The sequence below is a fragment of the Camelus ferus genome, chromosome 1, assembly GCF_009834535.1.
Source record: "Camelus ferus isolate YT-003-E chromosome 1, BCGSAC_Cfer_1.0, whole genome shotgun sequence".
NCBI classification, from domain to species: Eukaryota; Metazoa; Chordata; class Mammalia; order Artiodactyla; family Camelidae; genus Camelus; species Camelus ferus.
In genome coordinates this window covers 54,514,740-54,541,366 of record NC_045696.1, presented here as the reverse complement: position 1 = coordinate 54,541,366, position 26,627 = coordinate 54,514,740, and the positions used below count along the sequence as shown (strand labels likewise).

Here is a 26,627-nt window from a genome sequence, read left to right as displayed (position 1 = left end):
TGACATTTGACCAGGGACCTCTTTCTTCCCATCCTGCCCCAAGATATATGCAGTTTTTGTCTGATCATACGTTAAATAAAGAAACGCATAGGTGTGAGTAACTAGCTGTATCTTCCATGTATGTATATACTAAAGGCTGGATACACTAGGCTTGGACTCATATATACAATTTAAAATATTCAGATGAAAGTTGTACAGTTTGGTGAATAGTTACAAATATGTATGTAGTTTGGCATTGCATAGGTAAAACATTTATAACATTTTCTGAATTTTTCACTGGATAGTTGGGTATTTTGCTGATACTCTGAAGATAGCATTTCACCCTGCCCCCAGCAAAAAGAAACAAACAAAAAACCCCCCACTAAATCCAGGGTATTTTATAACTATGTTTAAATTTAAATTGTATGTACATATTAGAGAACTTGGTATACTTTAGACACGTTTAGTTTTTCTTTTTTTAATCTCCAAACTGTCCAGTGAAATTTCCTCAGACTTTTCTAATGATGATAATTTTATAAAGTAGTGGTTTCTTCATTAGGTGGAGTAAGATGATTGCAAGAACCAATTCTGTTCAATCACTCATAGTATTTATTGAGTATCTAAGGCATTTAAGATACTGTTTTAGGAACTCCAGGAGTACAGCTCTCCAGTAGAAGCAGTGTAATGGCCAATAGCAGCCAGGGGCATTGATAGCAGTGAATTAGTCAACATGAGTCCTGGGACTCAGACTCTGGAACTGTTTCCAAATCGAGTGTTCCCAAATTTCATGTCCTAACCTATACAATGGAAAGGATAACATTTGTTGCTTCTTGAGGAATCAATAATCATATAATGAGAAGAAGGATAGAAATGATTAAGGTGCTTTCTAAATGTAAGCACTATTTATATAATATAATAATATATCATTTCTAGTATTTTATAGATATGCATACACAGTCATACATAGTATAGTACACATGAATAAAAATCAAGTGAGTTAATGCTTTCCCATCTCCCTTTGATCTGCTTACTTAACTTAAGAACAAGTACTTTGATTTTTAGTCAATATTTTAAAAAGTTCCCTTAAGGAGAGTTCATGTAAATGTCAAATAATAATTATAATTAGATGTTCATACCAAGTTACTAGAATACCAGCACGGTAAAATACATAATGGCCCCAGACATGAAAATTATTACAGTGTTTATTTTTATAATTAATTACAGGCACTGCATTATATTCACTAAGGGAGCCAGGAGGCAAAGAAGATTTTCAGTGTTGAGGTGCAAGTGATTTAACAAATTCCTAAGGGAAGTTGAGATCTTAATGATGTGTCAAAGGGCCACAGACTAATACTGCCTTCCATCACAAACTGTATTCTTCTCTATATGTCTAGAGCTCTTTGCGCTCGTTTCTCCTCTGGCAGTGACTGAAAGGTTTCCTAAAGGTGTATTTATAGTTCTCTCTCATGCCTATTACATCATCAGCTCTTTGAGAGTTAGGGCATCTGTATAGTGCCTGGCACGTGATGGGTACATTGTCGACTTGCAGGCTTGTAGTTAGCTAACATTGTTCACCCCTGGCAATGTACATTTATGTTATTAAATCTCATTTCCTTTTTTCAACCACTTTCTAGGTAGCCATTATTTCCTCGGTTAGGTAACTTGCCCAAGGGGGCTCTGTTGGTAACTGGTAGGACCATAACTTCTGATTCCTACGTCAGTGTACTTATCACTATTGAACCTCACCTCATTGAATCTCTGTTGTCTGGATTTTTAAGCTCTGAGTGAGAGGTATTCCTGCCTGGACAGAGCAGGTGCTTATGCTATCTCACTGTCCCTCTTCATACTGGCCCTCAACCCCCATCCTTTTCTGCTCATCACATTAGGGCCAGAATTGCTGAGATGTGAAATGAAATCTATGACAATTTATTACTGTTTATGAGAGACTCCGTGACATGGCTGAGTCGACCTGCTTTCTACTACCCCGAATAAGAAGTCTGAAAGGATCGGCAGATAGATTAATTTAAGGCAGCTTTTGCTGACACTGGTTACCTCTAAATGGATAATGATTTATCAGTAAATTACTTTTTTCTGAGCCAGGTTATTTCTGATCAACATGCTCCTTCTCATTCTCTCCTCCATCCCCTCCCTTGCTCTTCCTCCGTTTCTATTCACTTCTCTCTCTAACTTTCACACATATGTGCACACTTGGAAATTCTTACCAACAGACACATACACATTCATCCAATACATAATGCCTTCCAAAATAAGCATTAAAGGCATCACTATATTAATAAAGAAGCCACTTCTATTTGCTAAGCCAAACTCAAAATTGAATGTGAGCTGCATAAAAATGGGGAGAGGTTATAGGGCCCACCATGAGGAGGGAGATGGGTACCAAGTAAAGAGAAGCTCCTCTCTGTGCTATTGCAGTCATTGAAACAAGTTTAGAACTTTATCAACACTGTAGCATTCTTGCCGACCATGAAAAATGGATAAAACTAGATCTTAGATGTCATCAGCAAGTAGTATGCTTTGTAAGTACCTTGATACCCACAACATTATGAACAACTCTGTTAAACCAACACCTCTCTTACACTCTGAGAGTCCATCTCCTAAATGTGGTGTATGGTATCATGGAGATGGGTTTGATTTACTTACAAAGAGCTCTGGGAAGGAAAAGATAGCAAACAAACCAGAGCTTTTGCAAGTCTTAAGTGAAATGCTAAGCTGTGGGCTTAGAGAGGCAGGAGAAAGAGAAGATTAAGATCGAGGTGGAAAAGTACATTATTGAAGGATTTAAGCAAAATTATAACTTTGGAATTTTGTTGACTCAGGGTTGCCAGAAATGAATGCCAACTTGGAGTTGAGGTCCTAGCATATGTGATTCCCAGGAATACAACTAGTCATTCTGACTTTTTTGATAGGTTGTGATGACATTTCCAGAACAAAACAGTTTTAATCTTATGCTCTGGCATCATAAGCGCAATGCAGTCCATTGTCATGAACTGCTGTCCATTAGATAGTGTTATTCACTTGCTTTTTTATATTGTATATCCAAAGAGTAAAACTTTCACCTGGAGTAAGTGTGGGTCATAGCTGTCCTACCTGTTGATGAGCTTCGGGAGGATGGGGGCACCTCCTGGTGATGGATTCACTAGGGCCAGGCAGTATAGACTGGAAAGTGGTCATGGGAATTGGGCAGTTTGGCTGCAGGGAGGGCCATGCCACTGTCAGTGAATGACTGAGAGGCTGGAGCGCTGATTTAAACAAGAAAAGAGCTGTTAGTAGCTTTTATTTTTTTTTTTTTTTGCCTTGAACATTGGAAATACATTCATACTTGGGATATGAGTTAGTATCTATTAAATGCCTACCTTGTCCCCAACATTTAACTAGTCATTTGGTCGTTGGTGAAGGGAAAATGAGAATAACACCATGAAATAACTCATGTCCCTCGGGATGGGTGATCTGTTCTGGACTGTTAATGAGTGCAGCAGTTCTGCTCCTAGACTGTGGATTCCTTGAGGGGAAGGTCCGTGCCCAGCCCGGACACCTCACTCGGTGCCCCGTGCCCACAGTGAGTGTGTTCCCTGTGAATTCCTGAGTAACTGACTGCATGACTACATGCAAGTTGTGTGCTAAGTAGTCGCTGTGCTCACTTTCTAGTTCCTGAGAACCCCGCAGAACAGAGCGATACACACACTCTTAAGAACTGGATTATTATCAGAGATAGACTGTGGGGGTGGGGGAGAGCAAAGGAGGAATCAGATCGTGAATGAAAGCATCACTGTAGAGCCCTTGCTCTGGGGACAAGGGGAGCTTTTGTTGGTGTTCCCCACACAAGGGCATCTACTTCAAGGCAGTCGGTAGTCACTCAATGTGTGTAGTGTTCACATTTACCTCCTCGGCCATCCCCTCTTCCTCCACGGCAGGCATCTGTGCTGAGCATCCTTCTTTGCACTCTCCCCTCGGCCTGCCTACTGTCTCTCTCTTCCCATCAATATCTTTTCTAATACCCACTGTCAGAGCCACTAAAAACTGCGAGGTTTGTTTCTTGACAAATGTCCCATTTTCACAGGCAGTTGAACTGAACTGCAGCTTGTGCTTCGTTCAAACATGTCAATAAACATTATTGCAAAGACGCAGAAGCAATAATGGGAATGTATAAAACTCACCTTTATTGCTTCTTGCCATGAATTTACACGCTGCTCTAAGCAGCTTTCACTCCCTTGGAAATCTGGTTTGGGTTGTGGGGGCCCAAGAAACTGATTTGGTTGCAGTCTTCCCTGGAGACTGGAGGCAGAAGGTAGCAGCATCCCCTGCCCCCCCCCCCAACGTGAATGTATGCACATCATTGCAGACCATCATAGTCTTGTGTGAATGATGCTAGTTGTCACAGGTGGGACCAGGTCTCACAGGGCAGAACATCCAATGTCACGGAACAGCAATGCTTGTGACAGTACAGATCCCAGACACGGTGATATTCCAAAGTCAGGTTTCCGTGGCTGTAAATCTGCTTCAATGACAGTACTGTTGTGTGGAGGGAATACCCAACAACGCAGCAGCGGGAGAGAGACTTCACCCTGGTGTACCCAGCCCTGACGGGAGACTCAGGGCCTGCAGCTGGCTGGGATCGTCAAGTAAGATATGTTTGAGACAGATTGTAGAAAGTAAAGTGAGTCTTTGTGGATCAAGTGTCAGGAGGACTGGTTTATCCCTGGTGGTGGGACACGTCAGGGATTAGTGTGTCCTGTGGCAAAAGACCCCAGAGGGGTCTCTGAGTAGGGCTGTGACCCTGTAGCAGTGGATCCCACAAACAAGAGACATTTCCTGGAAATAAACCAACCAAGTTATATAGCTCTAGATCTGCAGCACTGAAGTTGAGGCAGCAAGGCCCTCGAAGAGGCAGGCAGAGTCACTGGTGTTCCTTCCTGTGTGTGTGTGTGTGTGTGTGTGTGTGTGAGAGAGAGAGAGAGAGAGAGTGTGTGTGTGTGTGTGTGTGTGAGAGAGAGAGAGAGAGAGAGTGTGTGTGTGTGTGAGAGAGAGAGAGTGTGTGTGTGGTGTGTGTGAGAGAGAGAGAGAGAGAGAGAGTGTGTGTGTGTGAGTGAGAGAGAGAGAGAGTGTGTGTGTGTGTGAGTGTGAGAGAGAGAGTGTGTGTGTGTGTGTGTGTGTGTGTGAGAGAGAGAGAGAGAGAGTGTGTGTGTGAGTGTGAGAGAGAGAGAGAGAGAGAGAGAGAACGCTGCATCGTTTAGATGTCCTTTACTGCTGTACTGCAGGGACTTTGACCTCGCCTACAGCTAATGCCTACTCTGACACCACCACTTCTTTTGACTTCCTTCTTTCTGCTTTCCAGCGCCGGTAACAGGACTTAGAATCATACTGATTTCACCTTTCAGATACTAATATTTCAAATTATTCTGGGGATTTTGTAGTGCCACTAAGTCAACAGGCATATGTTCTGTGTGCCGTGGTTGGCCACAGTTGGTTTTGAGGTGGAAAGTGATACAGACCTTAAGAAAAGCATTATCAAAACAATCTACTCATTCTGATAAGGTGACGGTATCATTAAGGTAGAACAAATAATATATGTAATGTATGTTTGATAATTTGGATTCTTTATAACATGTGTTTCAACACTGATGTGATCAGCTGATGTTTCCTGAGTACCTGTTACATGAAAAGCAGCATGTTGGATACTAGACTGCTTTAGGAAATTAGTTGGAGTGGAGGATCTTCTTCTCTTTTCCCTCACTCTAATTCATTAATTAGTTATTTTTAATCACAGTGAACAAACATTCAGAAATGAGAGACAATTCAGCCACAAGGGTCTTTTCAGCAAAATGTCTTTTACTCTCTATTCAAGATAAGATTAAATAATAATCTGATTATTCCTGTGCTGGTTTCTCAACACTTTGTACAGTTACTTCCTTTCGTTTCCTAAGCCCAAGCAATAGTCGCCCCCTACCCTGCTCCTAGGAGATGTGGACAAGAAATGGTTCCTATGCATCACACTTCATAAACAGACTCTCTCCTGCCCCAAGAGGCATGGTTGCCTGACTGCTGCTTCTCCAGCTTAGATTAGTTCCCCTGATCACAGTAAATGGGTGTTTTTTGAGGCATTTGAGGCATGCAGGGGATGCCTGTGTCTATTCTCTAAAAAGAATGTTACAAATAACAAGCTGGTACAGAGGTACATAGGACAGATGTCATCTTTCCTTTATACCCCAGAGGGGACAGGTATTAACCTGGCATCTGCTATCAGTACTGGGATGGAGAGACACTATGGAAGGAGAGAGCAGATAGAAAAACAAATACAACATAACCAGAAAAATGAACTCAAAGAGGAAGCGGGAAACATGAGTAGAAGTTAGTCAACCAGTGGGGAACCTTTCAGAGGGAAATGGGCAGAGAGAATACAAGGAAGGTATTTTGAGGAACTGAATAAAGGTCCTATGGCCACAGTGCACACATGGAGAGCGGTAGGCACAGGGAAGGTGTGAGAACACTGTTAGCTCTGGGAAGAAAGCTAGGTCCAGACCACAGAAGCCTGATCAGTATGTTGATCTAGTTTTAGGGAATCACAGAAGAACTTAAAGCCAATAATGTATTAAGATACAAATCATGTACATAAACATAGGCATTTTACTTTTTCACGGCAGATATACAGAATATTTCTTTTGATTCATCTCTTCCCCCATTTTGTTTGAACCACACCAGCAATTTTTATCTCATCTCTAATATTCTCTACATCAAAGCTGGGATTTATTCTTGTAAATCAATGCAGAAGGGAAGGCAAACCCTGGGATTTCCTGGTACCCTTACCTCAGAGCTTGTGCTGGACAGAGCCAGTAGTCATGCAACCAACATCATTGTCATTTCTGTGATTCTAGGTAGGCTTTCTAGCATAAGTCTAGGTGAATTTGTTATTTGAAACAAAGTCAGAGCAGACACTGAGCCTTGCCTGGTCTTACAATAAAAGAGGACTAGCTGGGACAGGATTTTGGGAGGTCAGAAGGGTGGGGTGGAGAATGATAGAATCTTTGTATCTATGCTATTTGTAATGAAAATATTAACATGACTCTTGAAAGAATTCTGTTAGAAATACAGTATCCTGCCCATGGTTTGAAGTTTATTCTTAGTACTGTTATGAAAAAAAACCTGACAGTAATTCATGTTACCTAAACTCTTGGAGATTTCAGAAGGAATGTAAGAATGCAATCTTGAAGCCCTATCTCTTAAGTAATGGTTTTGTCAGCTCACAGGAGATAAGTAGTGTAGAGGATAAGAGAAAAGAGTACAAATAAGAAAAATCTTCAAATTTGTACTTCAAGTAGAAATAAAAAAATAATCTAGGTGATAATCTTCTCAACTCAAGAATTCACTTCTGCAGTCATGGTGGTATTCCTCTTAACTCTTCTTGATCTCTGAAGTTGGTCCACAGGACTGTGGCCGTGTCAGAAGATACCTAAATTGTAGTTGGCCTGATTCATGGTGGCTTATCTGTCTCATCATGCCATGTGTAGGGAATCCTGACATAAGGGTCGAGTAATTTTGCATGTCGTTGAGACAGCCCTCATTGGTTTAGACCCATTGAAAGTTAAGGTTTCATAAACAGTGCTCTCATGTGGAGATCTCTTTGTAACCTTGGCCACTTTCTCTTTCGTTTCCTTTCTAGAATTTCCCCAGTTTCCTCAGAGAATTGTTCTGCCAAAGACCCAGACAACCTCTGTCTCTTAGGCTCTGGCACTACTGAAGGATGCAGCAGAAGGAACCTAGTACAGACAATGAATACAAAAAGAACCCCTCCTCCTCCAGCCAAATGTGAAATGAAACATAACGCATGAGGCACACGAGCAGAGTACTTCTTACTTGGTGTAAATGTGGGGGGCATTGTAAGGGAAGGAGGGAGGAAAAGGAGCTAAACGGCAGTGAAGCAAAAGGAAAAGAGTGGAGGAGAGGAGGGGAGATCGCCTTCAGAGAACAATAAGGGATGTTCCCCCTCGTGGTTATGAAAGTGAGTTTATCGCTGCTCCGGAAGGATCTTGTCTTTGGTGATTACATGTAACGCGGATTTATCAAGAGTAGTTTCATCTTTGCCATGTTTTTACTGGAGAGAATCAGATTATCATAAAAAGTTTTTACATTATGAATTTAAAGGGAACGGACACTTTTGCCTTAATAGACTGTGGTCTTAAAAGGGCAAATGGGCATTTAAATTACAATAGGCCCAGATAATAAGAAATGATTTTACTTTGGGGGCTGTGACTTTGCTTACGTTTTGTTTTAGTCGTAAGCTTCCTGGTAGGCATGGGAATGGAGAACCTTAAAACGCTGTACCTTGACCCTGAAGCACAGGTGACTTTATTTCATGAAATAGGCCAAACTGGAATGACCCCAGCCTGGATTTTGTTGCGCCCATGGAGGTGATGTGGGTTCCGGTAAAGGATACCCCAAGTATGGGTCATGGGGACTAGTTCAGGCCCTCAGATAATGTATGCAAGAGCATAGACTGAAAAGCAGAAGGAAGAACGTGCATGAGGGCGAAAGACAAAACCAGCCTTTCCTTAGATGGTTAGGCAGCTGGGGATCTCAGAGAGGAATGATGGCATTAGGGAGGACTATGAGTGTGGGGGACACTCCAGTCTCAGTTTGCGTTTGGAATTCCATTTTAGGAAGGAGAGCTGAAGTTCCTAGATGACAAGAAGGAGTTGGGCTCTCAAGACAGAATTTCTATCCAAGATCATTTGGCAAAAATAGAGTTGGAACCAGGACTTTCTGACTCCTTGTCCAGTGCTCTTCCAGTCTTTCAGGCTGTGCTTGGCTGTTGGGCAGCAGGACGCATGGGTCCTATGGGCTTCCACTGTAGTAGTTTAGCTGTTCGTTCTGTGCATCCTACATGCCTACTGCCACGATCCCTACCCCACCACACTTGGCCGTGTATATGTAGCTCTCATGATGCCAGAGGGCTCCTGGTTGATAGGAAGCTGATACTCCCTCAGAGACCCTTCTGCTCACTTGGCACAGCTCAAATCACATCTCTTGGCTTTTGCACACTGATCCGTTCTGCTCAGATGTGTTAGCTTGCCAGTTGGTGGGCTTCCGTTAAACCCATGCTGTGGATATTGCCCATCTCATGTTCTTCTGGGTAGACTGATTCTGCCTTTGGCTCTGCCTGGACTGGCTTGCCTTGCTGCCAGTGGGCTGGACTGACCTGATTTAGATGTTTTCCATTGAGCCGTCCCCTGCTTGGCTGGCAGTGTATTGCCGGTGCCAGTGGGCAGGTTTCTTCCAAGGGAGCTACTGCCACCTTGGGCTCCATCTTCCATCTTGTGCTGCCTGTCTCATTGCTTTCACCATCCTACTTGGCCAGCCTTACCCCCAGCACTCAATTGTTTCTGTATCGTGGCTGGCCCTCTCTTCTTCCACTGTCTGCCTCCTGGTAACTTTAACTTATCTGATCCTGGTGTCCACATCTTTCATGTGTAATGTGTTCTTTAGAGCACGTTAAATTCAATTTGACTTATGGTGGCTGAGAACATTACACACTGTTACCTGGAGTGCACCTTATGTATAAATGGTTATTGTTAAAAATAGATTTTCACCGTTACTCAGATACCCCCCTTCCCAGCACTCTCAACCAAGAAGTCAGTTCATATCTGTGAATCACCTGCTAATTTTCCAGGTTCTGATCTCTCTTTACTCTACAACCTGTTAGTTATGAGAATCTCTTGGAGACTATTGGACTGTTCGTCTCAGGAGAAACTTGACAGAAAATCCAGTCTATCTTTTTTTCTTTTAGACGTGGCAGCCTCACAATTATTCCAGACAAATGAGTCTCTGATTTCTAATGGCCTCAGGAAGAAGCTCTTGGGAACTTATTCTAGTATTTAACAACCTTCTCTGTTAGGTATATGTCAAAAGCAATGCAATGTCTTGGGCTCTTTTTTATCCCTTTATAAAGTCTCTTGCCTTTCTTTGAGCCATCAGCACATAAATAACAGGTTTAAATTTTTTTTAAATGACTCATTAAAGTAAGATAAAACAAGTACTAAGTGCTGACATGTTGTTTCTTATTTTATCATCACTACATGGTTCAAATTCCTTTCAGTTTCCGCCTTTATGGATTTGGTTGATAAGCTCTCTAACTTGTAATGTAGAGACTGGTTTGGCATACAAGTAAGAGGAAAGTCCTCAACAGGCTCAGGGCACTTAGGGGAAAAAATATTAAACAAAAATCAACCAGCCAGCAAAAAATGTAGGGCCCAGCCACTTGGAAGACTTGTGTTGAGATATAAGGTCGCTCCCTTGGATCATGGCACTTCTGTACTTAAAGCCACCTGTGGTTTCCGAGTGATGCTCCTCTGACATCCAGTGTTAATAGGCACAGTCATGGAGCTCTGAAGGATTCGGATCCCTACCTCCATCGCAAATCTAACTTTTCTTCTCTGCTATTCTGCTTCTGTAACTGGGCTGCTTTCAGGTCCTCAAATACTTTTAGTAATTTTCTGCCTCAAGCCTTTCATAGGCTGCTCCTTCTACCTGAAACGTTTTCCATCTCCCTTCACAAAACTGATTCTGTCTCATCTTGTTGGTTTTCAGGTGAAATGTCATATGGGGTGCCTCCATGACCATCCCCTCTCATATTTTCTTTGTTGCGTGGCTCTCCCCACAACCCTTAATGGCATCTTAAATTTGTATTTGAAAACTTGTTCGTTTATATACTTATGGTCTCTTGGCCCACCGTAACATGACCTCCATTAGGAACAGGGACCTTTATTACTAAGCCAATGATTGATTCATAATAGGCATTTAATAAATACTTATGGAATGAACATCTTAAATAGAATAATCAATCTGTTGGCTGTGAGAGGAGGAGGCTCTGAGTTCCTGGCATTTCCACGGTATTGGAACGGTGCTATCTAAGAGTCTGCTCCTACATTTGCTGCCTATCTTTCCTAGCCATGCAGAAAAGTAGAGGAGCTAGAAGCCAAGTCTAAGCTGCCAAGATCTGAAGCAGCTTGTCCTGGAGCTGATCATTGCTTCACATGCTTTAGGCTTTAGTTAATTTAGTGCTAGTTAAGCTGGCACCCTGCCTCCACTACAAGTAAGAATAAGATAAAAAGATGCAAGTAGATTAAGATAAAAGAAGATAAAGGGGAAATGATAATGAAATCAACCAGATTGGTTGGATCCTCAGTCACCTGCCCTTTTCTTTACATACCTTTTCCTTTCACTCTCAGATCACTAAATGCTTTCTTTCTGATGCTACCCAAAACCTCACCTCTAGTTCCATTACTTCTTATTAACTGCAGATACAGATCTTTAGAGTCTGGCTGAACATTACCAGCTTGGCATCCTTTTACTGATGTAAATTTAACGTGTCTGTAACTAAACTCAGTAACTTTATTTAATAATACTTACTGAATCCCTCTAATGTGGCAGCCACTACTCTGGGTACTCAGTTGCAGTGAACAAACATCCATTCTAGTGAGGATGACTGATAATAAACAATGCTCTTGTTATCATAAATGCTACGAAAATGTCATGTGCTATGAAAAGCTGTGACTGAGTGTCCTAAATTAGTTTGGGAAGTTTTAGAATTCTTTGGTAGGGAAGTGAGATCTGAAGGATGAGTAAAATTAGACAAGAAGACAGAGGAGAGGAAGCATATAATAGGCAGGAAAGTAAAGACCTGAAAGGGGAAAGTGTTGTTGTGTTCAAATAAATGAGAGGAGTGCTATGTGTCGGGATGGTGCTGAGACAGGTAGTGTCCCTTACATATTTTACTTTCCCACTGTTCTCTTATTTACAATTTGTTCATCTACCTGGTCCCCCATAGCCAGTTACCAAGACCAAACACATCTGCCCTCTGTTTGCATGGCCATTACTGTTGCCAATAAACGGACAAATCCTGCGAACTACATCTCTTTTTCTTCAAAATATGGAAACATTTCATTTAAAAATATATCACTTATATGTGAAATCTTTAAAAAAAAACAAGACAAATGAACTTATATACAATACAGGAACAGACTGACAGACATAGAAAACATTTATGGTTACTGGTCGGGGGAAGGGGATGGGAAGGGATAAATTGGGATTTTAAGATTTGCAGATACTGACTACTGTATGTAAAACAGATAAACAAGTTTATGCTGCGTAGCACAGGGAACTATATTAAATATTTTGTAGTAACCTATAATGGAAAAGAATATATGCATGTACATGTATAACTGAACTATTATGCTGCATACCAGAAATTGACACAACATTGTAAACGGACGATACTTCAATTTAAAAAAAAAAAAAAAGAAAAAAAAATAATGATTTTGAAAATATACAAACAATTCACCTTCACTGTAAGACAGCTGGGAAAAACAAGTAAGTAAAACTGAAAAATTACTTCCCCTCTCCCTCTGTCTCTGCCTATTCCATGAAAACCTCTGTTAAACTATTTCTTGTCCATTTTTTCCCATTACACACAGTAGGATACACACACAGAATCTTACATACTTTTGTAACCTCTCTTTTACATTTAAAATTTCTATAAGTGACGTAGTTTCTACAACTTATATAATTATACCCTTATTCCTCAAGATTTTATTATGAAATTTTCCAACATACAAAAAATTTGAAAAAGTTGAAAAAACTGTAAACACTCATATTCTCATTACCTGTATTCTGTAATTAACATTTTGCAAAATTGCTTTATCACTTCTGCATTTATTCATTCCTCTGTCTATGCATCAATTTCTGGTGTGTCATCTAATATAATTTCAAATAAGTTGCAGTTACTTTTATTGAGTTGTACATGTTCTTTTTGTATCCTGGTTGCCAATCCTTTGTCAGATATATGCTATGTGAATATTTCCTTCCAGTCCATGGTCTGCCTATTGTATTTTTTTCTTTTTTTTTAATGTATTTTTATTGAATTATAGCCAGTTTACAATGTTGTGTCAATTTCTAGTGTTTAGTACTGTACTTCAGTCATATAGGAACATACATCTATTTGTTTTCATATTCTTTTTAACTATAAGTTATTACAAGATATTGAATATAGTTCCCTGTGCTATACAGTATAAACTTGTTGTTTATCTATTTTGTATGTAGTAGTTATTAGATGCAAATCTCTAACTCCCAATTTATCCTTTCCCACCCCCTTCCCCCTCCTGGTAACCATAAGTTTGTTTTCTATGTCTGTGAGTCCGTTTCTGTTTTGTAAATAAGTTTGTCTTTTTTTTTTAGATTCCACATATAAGTGATATCATATGGTATTTTTCTTTCTCTTTGTCTTTTGATGAACATAGTTTCTAATTTTGATGAAGTTTACCATGTTATTTTTCTTTAACAGTTATTGCTTTCTGCATCCTGTTTAAAAATTTTGTTTACAGCCAAATACAGTATTTTATACTTATTCCTATTACGTTTAATCTTGTTGGTTTCAGCCAAGTATTCCAGCCTGTCAAGATTATTTTGAGTCTAGCTCCCATCTTCTGGTATACTAGATATTGCTTTCAGCTTTGTGCCAGCTGCAAATTTGACAAGGTATTGAATATTGAATGGGAAAAGAACTTTTTTCAAGTGCAATTAGAATCAAGGATCACATTTCACCAACTTATTTTTAGGATATCAAAGGAGACAAAGTAAAATTTACCGCTGAAATCAGTAACACAGGATTCTTTGTGGCAGTGCCCTGTTTTACTACTCAAGCATTCTATTTCTGAGCTTTGACATTACTTTATTGAGTTACCTATTGACACCTGGTGGTTACTGATTTCTAAACGTAACGTATGCTTCATCAGAGTAGATACATAGATGCATTAATTAATGTTGAATTCACTAACAAGCACATATTCAAAAATCATTATTTAATGACTTCCTAGAATTTTGCCAGAAATTGTCTTTTTTTGGCCTGAACTTAAGAAATTTACCACTTTATCCTGACATCTGGGACATTTGCTGGCTCTAGTGTTTTATTAATTAGCTTTCTTGCATTCCATTATTTTTTCTCTGCTTTATTGAGGTATAACTGATAAATAAAATTATAAGATTTAAAGTATACAATATGATGATGATTTAATATATGTATATACATTGTGAAAGGATTTTGCCCCATTAAGTTAATTAACCCATCCATCAGCTCACATGTTTGCCTTTTTTGTGTTAGAATATTTAATTTCTATTCTCTTAGCAAGTTTCTCAAACTAAGAATTGTCTACCTGATGTTAATGACTTGCACATGACTGTTGGACATGGCATTATTGAGATGCCTGTTTATGGCACAGAGTTTGCAAATATCAGTTTTCCTCTCCTGTACACATTTGTTTAGTAGTTTTGTTAAGAAAAGGAAAAGGACTGGGAAAATTTTTTCAATTTTACAATACAATGTTATCAGCTGTAATCACCATGTTATACATTAAATCCTCAGACCTTATTCATCTTAAAACTGAAACTTTGCATCCTTTTACCAACCTTTCCCTATTTTTCCAGGCAACCTTACTCTGTTTCCATAAATGAGCCATTTATATAGATTCTGCATATAACTGATACCATATGGTGTTTGTCTTTCTCTATCTGGCTTATTTCACTTAGCGTAATGCCCTCTTGATTTATCTGTGTTGTTGCAAGTGATAAGATTTCCTTCTTTCTTAAAGCTGAGTGACAATACCTCATTGTCTGTATATGGATACACCATATTTTCTTGATCTGTTCATCCGCTGACAGACGGTTTGTTCCAAACTTTGGCAATTTTGAATAATGCTGCAATGAATATGGGCATACAGATACCACTTGGAGTTAATGATTTCATTTCTTTTGGATATATACTCAAAAGTGGGATTGCTAGATAATATCCAACTTGCCCATGTAATCTAAAACTCATTATCAGTATACTTGCATATAACTTTTCTGATATATAAATATTCTGATAATGAATATTAGATTATATGGCAGGTATCTTTAGAACTTTAGATTTCATTTGCATTGATATGAAGATCTGAATTTGTTTAAGGGAGCTAAATTTATCCAGCCTAACCTGGACAGGTTGTTTGCTAGGTACTACAGAGACACCGGTTTAAAAAAATAATGTTCTGCACAGTTTTCTGACTTCTTCCATACTAAGGAATGCCCCATGAATAATTGAGAGCTGAATTGAGACATGACAGCCTTGTCTTCCTATCTGGTGTGCTTTACTCTCTCTCATCCCTCTATACAAGATGCATTTAAATGGAAATAATCACTAAAAACCCTAGTTTTTAAATACAAATACTTTTGTAGCGAGTAATCTATAAGTAAAGATTACTTCTTGAATGGAAAGAAAAATTACTGTAAAATATTTATAAAATTAATAGCAAACGTAAGATTATTAGACCCTGAGGAACTATCAAATTTGCTGACAATTTTGGAAAAGAGAAGTCTGAATTGATGGAGGTAGGGGAAACCCATGACCAGGTTTGTTTGGTTTAGAGGAATGATGAGGGCATTGTGGGCGGGAGAGAGAGCTGAGTAGACACTGGTGGGTAGGAATGAGCTTGACCTATGAGCAGACTAATAGAGAAAAACCCATCTTCTTTTTGAGCCTTTGGAAATAAGACTGCAAGACTCCAAATGGGACCTAAAGGACCAAGATGAGGACTTTGTATTTGGTCTCAGAAACAAAATGAAGTACCACAAATCCTTGTTTAAGGAAGTGACTTAATATAATCAAAATACTTAAAAGTATATTGGTGCTTTTTAATGAAAAAGCACTGTAGAAGTGATGCAGAAAAGACACTGCTAGGAGTAGCTATGAACTAGTAACATAACATTAGAGATAATTAGATCAGAAGACATAGGACATGAAGAGAAATTATGGAGAAACAGTAGACTAGATATTGGGGTGATAGGGAGAAAGAGACACAGGTTTCTCTTTAACTTTAACTTCAATGAACTAGAATAATTTCCCCATTGGCCAGAATGGGATCATTTTGGGAAGCAAGTTGAAGTGGTTTTAAATATGAGATTGAGGTGATAATAAATTACCAAGGAAGAGATATCTGGTAGGTTTGGGGACCTTGTGCTGGAGAGAAAGATTTGAAGGTCATTTGCTAAAGAGCAGTGTGAACAAAGAAAACATATATGAGTCCTTTCAGAGAACGCAGTGAAAGGGTGCTGGATGATTATACCCCAGGGGAAGACCACAGCTGATGTCAGGAAGAACTGGAGTTCGAGAGAGGGATGCACGACCTGAAAGAACAAGATTGGTACAGTAATGGAAAAACCGAAGAAAGAGGCTGGTCAGAAAATGTGGCAGAACATTTAAAGAGGATGAGAGAAAGCCACTGGATGTAGTGAAAAGATGATCATGTCCTTTTGATAAATAAGGAAGCTGAAGCACCCAGATAAAGCTAATCTAACCCTCCTCCTGGGATTATGTCAAACAGGCCTGTAGATGAGTTGTTCCCAAATACAAGTTTGTGATAATATTTTCACTCGTCAACGGCAGAAGGGTAACTATAAGGACAGCGCAGTCACATATGGTCGTGTAAAATATATTCTGTCCTGCGTCCCTTTTTGATTTACCATTTGCCTTCTATTATTATGAAATTTTTGAAACCGTAGATGACGACTGATCTATATTCAGTTGGAAAAATAAATGATAGCCGCATCATTTTTGCTCTCCCTGTTCTTATTAAGGCGAGGTCTGGTATAGTGATACGATAACGTATTTACTTTCCCTGGGCTTGTTCCCTAGAACGTGAAGTGGGGTATTTCTACATAGGGGCTTCCTTCTGTGCTCACAAACTATTGGCATTCAGAGGGCGGGATGAGTAATAGTTTATTCCACTTGAGTTGTTGAAAGATGCTCACATTAATACAAAAACACCATATCCTGACAGTTTTAAAGCCCAACTGTAGGTTCAGAGCCCTGTCTGTCACTTATCTTAAGCTTCTGTGAAAAATAAAGATCAAATATCTCTGAAGCAGTGTTTAGTGTCATAGCTATTTCTGCAGGACACGGATTTTTTTCCCCACCCCCTAAATCCCTTGCACTGTATTATCATCTGAGTCTCCATCGTGTGATTTTCTTCAGGTTTTTGGATATGTATGTGCAGGCAGATTGGCTGTGGTGAAGAATACATCTTTTTGGCTGGAGCCTCAAGAAATAGCTTTCAGTCATAGATTCTGTCACCTCTTTGGTGCTGTGACACTTTATAAGTCATCTTCTGTGCCTTTAAAACAATGACTTTAGTAATAATAATACCTAAAATAGCTAACACTCCTCTTTTTGCCTTATGCCAGATTCTGTTCCAGTGTTCTACGTAGATCAAATCCTTTTCTCTTCAGTAACCTTGCAAGCTGGGTTCTGTACTTATCCTCAATTTACAGATAGGGATGGTAAGCCTCAGATTGGTTAAACAGCTTGCTTGTCAGCACAGCTAGCGAACTCCAGTGGAAGGTTTTAAACCAAGAGTCTGGCTGCACATGTCGTATTTTTCACCCTCACAATTCACTGCCTCAAGAGGGAAAAAAGTGTATGAAAACATAAGCTTACCTTAGGGTGTATTCTTATTCCAACTCTGCTGTAACAGTCAAGACATCTCCAGAATTCTCTTTTCAGAATCTCTTGTAGACACATTTATTTTTAGTATGTTCAGTGGTGTTAAAACTGTGTTTGGGGGTGGGTAAAGTTAACATTTGGAAATGATCAGTGTCAAACTGACAAGAAGCATTTCTGTCAGGGCATTCTAAAAATGTGTTTGCCTGTGGAAGGTAATATTCGAAGTAAAGATAGAACCTCATAAACTTGAAAAGGAAAGTGCTCATTGAACATTTCCTCTGTTAGAGAATCTGGCACACTGATTGGTCATGTGATGCTGGATCCCTCCCAGCTTGTTCTTTTTTTTTTTTTTTTTTTTCCTTTTAATCTGAAGTATTTTTCAGTTTACAATGTTGTGTCAATTTCTGGTGTACAGCATAGTGATTCAGTTATACATACACATATATATGTATATTCCTTTTCATATTCTTTTTCATTATAAGCTATTACAAGATGTTGAATATAGTTCCCTGTGCTGTACAGTAGGACCTTGCTGTTTATCTATTTTATATATAGTAGTTAGTATCTGCAAATCTCAAACTCCCAATTTATCCCTCCCCACCTCCTTTTCCCCACTGGTAACTGTAAGTTTGTTTTCTATGTCTGAATCTGTTTCTGTTTTGTAAGTAAGTTTATTTGTATCTTTTTCTTTTTTTTTATTCAACATATAAGATGTATCATATGATATTTTTCTTTCCCTTTCTGGACTACTTAACTTAGTTTGACCATCTCTAGGTCCATCCGTGTTGCTGCAAATGGCATTATTTTATTCTTTTTTATGACTGAGTAATATCCTACAACTTCTTTATCCAGTTATCTGTCAGTGGACATTTAAGTTGTTTCCATGCCTTGGCTATTATAAATAGTACTGTTATGAACAGTGGAGTGCATGTATCTTTTCAAATAGAGTTTCCTGTGGATATATGCCCCAACTTGACCTTAAAGAAGACTTTTCTTATGTCATGAACAGAGCCCTGGGTGACCTCTGAATGGGTATTTATTTTCTTGGTAGCACTGCTTCAAGGCAAGGAGGGTTAACATTCCTGCCTGCACTGTCGGATGACCTCCCTGAGTTGGTGGGAAATCTAAGTGGGTACAAAAGTAATTCCTACACAGGAAGACTACACACTATTTTCTCTGGTCTGTTAGCTAATGGTGCATAAACCTGGCCTGATCGAGCCACTCATTTTGATTGCGGTAACTAGAGGTCTAGAGCAACTGCATCATTTAACATCTCAGTTCCTTTTCTCTCAAACATTGGATAAGAAATAAATTGTTTTATATAATATTTCAGAGGAAATCCTAACAGTTGGTATGAACTGTATGTCACAAAATGTAAACTAAGCAACATCTCTGTGAGGCAGATAAATAGCCTGATCTTTCTGTTCTGGCTACTGAGGCTCAGAGAGGTGAGTTGACACTTTCAAAGACACACAGGAAATAAATATCAGAACAGAAAACGGAAGCCAGCACGTAAGTTGTTATTCAGGGAGTAGCTACAATTGAACACCTTCTAAATCAAAGGATAGAATTCATATCAGATCACTAGACACTTTCAGTAGACACTGTGTGAATCACCAGATGCAAATATAGTACCATCAGAAAACATACAGCACTTGTTGCTTGGTGGTAGAAGATGAAAATCAATCATGTGTTCTCAGAAAAAAGGACTCTAGGGAAGAAGGTCCCAACCAGTTATTTTTAGGCGGATTTGAAATTATTGACAGGAAGTCAGAGGACAGGTAAATCTTCAATTCTGGGAGAGTAGGACCGACTTGTTTCTTGACTGAGATGAGGAGTCATTTTTCACCTTCACCTGTGACACAAACTACTCATTTACTAGCTGCTAGTTTCCCCTCTCTGTATTCTGTCTGCATAGTGGCACCAGCTGACACATAGAAAAGAAAGGGAGAGAAAGAGAACAAGTTGGCAGGGAGTCGATACATTTCAGTGTTTTATTATAACAAGACTCTAGTAGCATTTAGTTGGTGAGTCTGAGCAGAGAATGAGTATTTCTAAAGTGACTCAGTTATCAGTGGAAATGATTAAAGGCACAGGAAGAAAAAAATCCATGGATTAATTAGCAGGTCAGTGGTAGTTGAGTAGCTATTACTAAATTACATGGTTTGCATACAAGAGAAAGGATTCATGGTTGATGTTTTCTAGCTTGGGTGACTTGTATGTTAGAATTCTATGTCAGTGAGAAGAGATTCCCATTGATTGGTTGATAGGTAATGAGATCAGAAAAGATAGTATCTGGACTTCCTTCAGTTCTCTACACATTTAAGACTTAATCTTATTTTCTGTCAGTGATACATCCTTCTTACTACAGTTACTGACAGTGAGATTTGAAGATTCGATTAATAATAGATAAAGTAGAGCTAACAGTACTATGGAAGAAGAGAAAAATCAGTATCAGCAAAGTTAGTCAGGTGTTTGGTGCCAGCAGGGACAACAAGTTCTAGGAGAGGGAAGGGCAAATGCTGATCTATTCTTTGGAAAGCATACGAGTGTCTGGAACTAGGAGAGCAACAGATTGACTAAGAGGCCCGTGTTTCCTTAATCCATTTAACAAATATTTATGGAGACATAAATACATACATACACACATACTTCTATGCATATGTATGTACTTTTTATATACATACTTTATATATACATACACCTTTTATATATATACACATACCATATATACATACATAGTTTTATATATATGTATATTTTATACATATATATACATATAAATAAAAATTGTAGTAGCAGAAATACATAAATTAATAGCTTGATAAGTAAATGGTGCTATGAATAAAAGAAAAAGTAGAGCCAGTTAAGGGGCTGGGAGTTTATGACAATGGTTGGGGTCAGGTGCCCATATCAAATACAGGTGGCCAGAGTAAGTCTCTTGGAAGAGTTAACATCTCAGCAAAGACTTGAAGAAGGTGAAAGAGTTGAATTATACAGACATCTCAGGGAAGACTGGTCTGATCAGAGGTGACAGCCAACTTGAATGTCCTGTAGTGTTATGTGGCTGCGAAATCAGTGGTGGAGTAAGGATGCCAGTGTAGCCGGAGTTGAATGGGCCGAACAGTGGTGGGGTGGTGATGGAGACAGTAGAAAATTAGGTCAGAAAGAAAGCAAGATTAGGTAGTATAGGTCCTGATGGGCCTCTATAAAGACTGAATTAAAAGGATTGAGCCACAGTTCTGGGTCCCTCTCTCCAACTCAGGGACAAAGAAGGATCAAGCCATTTATGATTGCTCAAATGAGAGATAGTATTGCAGTAACATAATGTGTGGGATTAATCAGAGGGAAAGAAGAACCTTAGGGTTTGTCCCTTAAGTACAAGGAAAAAGCAAACAGTCAGAAGAGATGTTTATGCAAACGGGAAACTCCGCTCTAGGAATCCAGAGCCAACTAGATTGCACTACTGTGCATAATAATCAAACTGTCAGAGTGCTTTTGCTTTAGGTCTGCACCCAGGCAGGCAGTGCCTGGAATACTGTATCTCATTTCCAAATGACTTTTATGCCCATTAAAATGTTGTTTTCATTTCAATTAATAATGCAGCCAGTAATGCTATTATGAAATGGAACTTACTGATAGCCATTGCTAGAAGGCAGATTGAAAGAAGTCAGGAAGTAGAAAAGGAAATAGAGGGAGAGTTTTACTGGCTAGAACTCAATATGACACAAGCAGATGGTTAAAGATGTAATAATCAGCCATGTCACATAATCTCCTTCATTCCCATTTTGATTGAAAGGAAATGAGAGTAGAGCATGGGGGCTCAGATTGGAGCTGTCCCTTGAATTCTTTTCAAAGGTCTAAGGCTGGAGAGGATGGTTGAGAGATGTCGTCCTGGGGGCTCTTTTGGCTCAAGTGCATACTCTTCCACAGAAATTGCCTTCACAGTGGAAGTTTGAGCAAGCAACCAATGCCTCTTGTTTTTACTATGTGAGGACCACATGTGTATGTCCTGGCAGTTTTATTTCATTTAAGCAAAACATTATTCTAGTGAATGTTTCTGGGCAGCATGTGCCCATTCCAAAGATATACATATATGCTGGTTTAGTTTTACCAAGAATGATTTCTCATCTTTACTAAGCATAGTTGCAGAAATAACTTGGAACCTCTACCATAGCTCTAGTTTCATTTCTTCCCAATTTCACATTCTTGATGATGTTGAATTTTTTGAATGAGGCTTTCAGGTTTACCAACTTTCCTTTCCTCTTTGAACTCTGGCAGGATCCATAATGTACCATTTTAGATAAAAGGAGTAACATTTCCCACTGAACCTCTTTAGATGACTAATCGGCAGTAACCAGTCACATGGTCCTAAAAGCCACTTCCTTAGATCAGCTGACTTTTTGTTGCTACAGCCAGTGTGTTCACACGCAGTGACCTGATTGGTGGGATACTGCACGATAGGAAAGAGTAAACAATGGGTAAAGATACTTGCTATTTCCTTCCCATCCCTGCTAGTAACTGGCTTCATCTCCATTTAGAATATGAGGCCATTTGATAAAAGCTCCAGACTAAGTTTAGGAAAAGGATTCTCTTTCTTGCTATCAGATGACCGTAGCTAATGACAGAGAGATGACTGCACTACAGTGATCTTCCTGCTGCCTCCTAAGGTTGAAAACTAGTTCCAACTTTCAGCCTTGAAATCTTATTCTCTTCTTTGGTTGTTCAAGTGAAAAATATTAGTTGTGTCAAATAAAATGGATAAACCTTCCATTAAAAGAAGTGGCTTCTTTTAGGGTACTGATACGGAAGTTTTTCTGTGGAGCCATTTTGAATAATGTGGGCATCAATTCTTCCTGGAACCGGGAGGCTACCTTTATCCCTAAATACTGTCGCCGCCCTAAAGCCACAAGGCTAATTAAGTGAGGCAGCCATCTCATAAAATTGCAAGACTTGCTTGTAAAATTGAGGGAGAGTAGTGGCCCAGTGATGCCTGCCAGCACCCCGAGAAGAAGCAGCTCAGTAACAACGCCATCTCAGAAAACCAGTGAGCTGTAAAGTAGAGGTTGGAACATATCATATCAACTCTCTACTGGTAAGAAATCATGTGAGATGCCATAGGCCAGAGAGGGCAAGACTTTCACCTCATGGTCCTTTAAAATCACACCAGGACAAGATGGAAGGAACATGAATACAATCTGTTAGGTCAAGTGATGATTAGAGTGATTACCCACCAATAATAATCAAAATTAATAATAGTAATAATGTGGTATTGCTGGCTGTGCTTTCCTCCACACATTCCTCCTCAAAAATCTGTCTCATTAATGATTTGCTATGAATTAAAAGGCAATTGGCAATAGACGGTTAAGAGAAACTTCCAAAAATAGCACAATTGTGGGAATATTTTCAAGATTTTGTGTGAGGTGTATTTTATGAATTATGAATTTTATGAATTAAGTAAGTCATAAGTCTGTTACTTCAAAGAAATTCATTTCTTGGAATTTATTCAAAGCAAATCCTTTCTCTCCTTACTTCCCTCTGATAAATTACCTATTGCCAACTTAAGAGAAATGACGTTTTCCTGAAAAGTTGACAAAGTACCTTACCAACACTAGCACTCTCTTAAAGTAATCACCACCATACCATTAGGTTGAAAATAAATCATTTTGTATAACCGAATGCATTTCATTTCTAATGAAGTTCATAAAATTCAACAATATCCTTGAGTACTTATTACATGCAGGGCATTCTGCTGTGCCCTATGGGGAATTCAAAGATAAGCAAGATATGTCCCCAGGTCTCAAGCAACACATAATCAGACAGTACACAAAACACAAATCATTTTAATGAAAAACAATAGCCTAATTGATCTCTGGCTCCTTGAGACTGATGACATCACTAACTTCGTTTTAAGTCACTAAACAATGGCAGAATGTTGGGTCTATTGATGGCTATTTATCTAAATGATATGTTGGGAAGTAATAAGCATGATGGGCTATTTAATTACCAATCTCCTGAGCAATTTTTCCTTTTCATTTTGTATTAGTTTTCATTCTTGAATGAAAAATGCCTCTCTGCTGTCGTTTTCTTGAATGGATTATTTGGGTGCTTCAGCAAGTTTAATCCTGCCCTGGGCCGGCTGTTGTGTGTGAATGTGTGTGTGCGTGTTTATTAGAGCATGCTCTAATGGAAACACCTGCTTGTTCTTGATTCTCTTAATGAATTGTCTCGGCATTACTAAATGGCGCCACAAACCAATTATGATGTGCTGTGTAGGAGCCGTGCGCTGACACTGCTCTCTGAAAGTAGGCCACTTCTTTTTACAATCCTTTTGAAAATTGTGTATACATGTATTACACGTACTCGGCACCTAGAATAATACAAGTGGCCCTCCAGATCCACGAGTTCCAGATCCATGGATTCAACCAACTGCAAATCAAAAATATTTGGAAAAAATTCCAGAAAGTTTCAAAAAACAAAACTTGAATTTTCCGTGTATTGGCAACTATTTACATAGCATTTGCATTGTATTTACAATAATTTATGTAGCTCTTACATTGTATTAGGTATTATAGATAATCTAGAGATGATTTAAAGTATATGGGAGTATATGCATATGTTATATGCAAATACTATGCCATTTTGTATAGGGGATTCAAATACCTGTGGATTTTGGTATCCACAGGAGTCCTGGAACCAGTCCCCACAGATACTGAGAAATAACTGTACTTATATTTTAGTAGCACTTTACAGTTTACAAAGTGTTTTCACTACTAGAGCTCACTTCAGGCTGCTTCTGCACTTGTACCATTATGTAGTGATCAAGCTAGAAACGTTGATATCTCCTTTATTATTACCTCCCTTTTATACCTATATGCACCTTATCTCCAGATTAAGTCAGTTCTGTCATAGAAGTAATCTTCCCACTGCTCTCCATCCCCTTGTCCACTGTCTTGGCTCAACTTGCTGGAATGTCTTGCCTGCATTAATGCTATAGCCTCTACCTGTTCTCCTGCCTCCACCTCTACATTTGCCCCATTGTATCCTCTTCTCTGTGTGCATTCAGCATGTACCAATTTCATTATAATGCTTCCCTGTTTAAAACACAGCCCTGGACCCCAATTGTTCTTAAAATAAATTCCAAAATCCTTATCCTGGCCTACCAAGCCCTATTTTGTCCAGACCTTCCTCCTTTCTAGGTTTATCTCTTTGCTACAACACTCAAAATCCTTGAAGGATTTTCATTTTGAATTGCCACTACTCAGCCATTTGAAAAACATATGTAATGGTTGAAACTAAAATAGGCCAGATTTTTTCCCCTTCTTTTTGCCTTTATGTATACTCTTCCTTCAACCTGCATATACTTCCTCTGGTTCTTTAGGACAGTTTCAACTCATCATTCAAATTTGAGTCTAGGCTGAAAAATTCTCTTTGGGAAGCCTTATCTGACTATAACATCCTTCTTTCTAGTCTGAATTAGATATCCCTATTTTTAGATTGTTATCCAAATTGAACTTACTGCACAACATTTTAATCATCTCATCTTTCTCTATTCTCCTACTCTATATGAACTTCATCAAGGCCTGGGACCAGCTTATTTTGATCACAAATGTATCTCAAGGGTATGGTAAAATACCTAGTATATAGTAAGCCTTTAATAAGTAATTGTTGAATAGAGAATACTTAACCTTAAAAAAGAATACAATGAATAAGCTATTTTCATCATCCCATTTGGTTCTCAACAAATGATGATGTTTCTTGCTTTTGATATCTATTACGGATATGTATGATGTCATCACTGGAGGAAGTCGGGAGAAGGATTTGTGTGACTCAATGTACAAATTTTTCATGTTCTGTGTGCGTATAGTTATTTCAAAACAAAGAGTTTGAAAAAAAATGATAATGTAGACAGGCCAAATATGGTGATTTCCATTTGAGGAAAGCAAGGGTTAGAGAGAACTGTCACTTGTACAAGATCACAGACAGACACGTAACATGGACAGTTACAAGTGGAGTCACTCAGAGCTTTTTACTTCCTCGGGATCCTCAAGTAGACCTCGCACCAAGTACCGTGTGTTGTCCTTGAAATACTTAATGTTCTAGCCCAGAACTTCTTTGTTTATTTGTGATTGTTTTTCTAACCTGAAGCTGACCAGGAAGGAAACAGGGCAACATCTTTAGGTCTCTCCCATAAAACCTAGATTCTAGAGTCACCCTAGGCAATCAGCTCCCCCTGTCTTTCTTTGGCTCTGACTTGGGTTCCCTTTATTTATCAGTTAGTTTATTGTCCCATTCCCAGATACATATTAAAATTAGCCATATCCCAGGGCATGCTATGTTAACAATGGAAAAAAAGCAAGGCATATGATGCAGACTCTACTCTTGGGGAGCTCATATTGTCGCAGGTGGCACACAAGTGAACGGTGAACTACAGGGCAGTGCTTTAACTAGTGTTTTAGCAGGAAACACAGAGCTAGGCACACAGAAGATGCACTTTGCTTGGGCTTGAAAGAAGTATACATACTTCTTAAAGAAGGTTAATTCTAAATAGAACACTAGACATTGGACAGCCAGAGAGAGCAGTGTACGTAGACGGAATGGCAGGATGGTGGGCTGGGGTGGGAGGGGCTGAAAGGAGGGGGATCATGAACAAAGATTCAGAGGCAGGGAAGAGCAAGATTGGGAGGTAACTCCCAAGGAGCAGATATGCCTCTAGTTCAGAGAACAGTGACTCATGCCTTTCCATTCTGAAAAGAAGTTAAGATAGTCTCTCACTTCCCCCCCCCCCTCCATGAGACACCTACAGAACAAGATATGAAGAGAGGGTCGACCTCGTTGTTCTCCATTGCCAAGAATAAGCATCATCTTCTCCACTGTGTCCACATGATCTTTGATACTAATGTTAAGATACTGATACTGATGGGGTGCTTTCCTGAAAAGTGAATGTGGAAAGGGGGGGAAAGTTGACAAGGGAAAAACACAACCTTTAGCTTTTACAGAATTCTACTAAACATTTTTTCTCCTATTTTTTCTTCTTTTTATTTTTTCTAGGTAAGTGAAACTGATTTTTGCAACAGAACTATGGTTGCTGGACTTTCGTAGCGTATGA

The 26,627-nt window shown here is 39.1% G+C and overlaps 2 long non-coding RNA genes across 2 annotated transcripts in view; one reads left to right on the top strand and one right to left on the bottom strand.

Annotated features, from left to right (window-relative positions):
* LOC116666611 overlaps positions 1–26,627 on the top strand; it is a 1,176,059-nt gene that overhangs the window by 212,993 nt on the left and 936,439 nt on the right. The window lies entirely within an intron of this gene.
* LOC116666617 lies at positions 24–10,705 on the bottom strand. The gene is made up of 3 exons (XR_004323556.1): positions 10,526–10,705; positions 8,760–8,761; positions 24–33 (listed from the first exon to the last, which is right to left on the bottom strand). It is a non-coding gene; the product is annotated as an uncharacterized LOC116666617 (long non-coding RNA).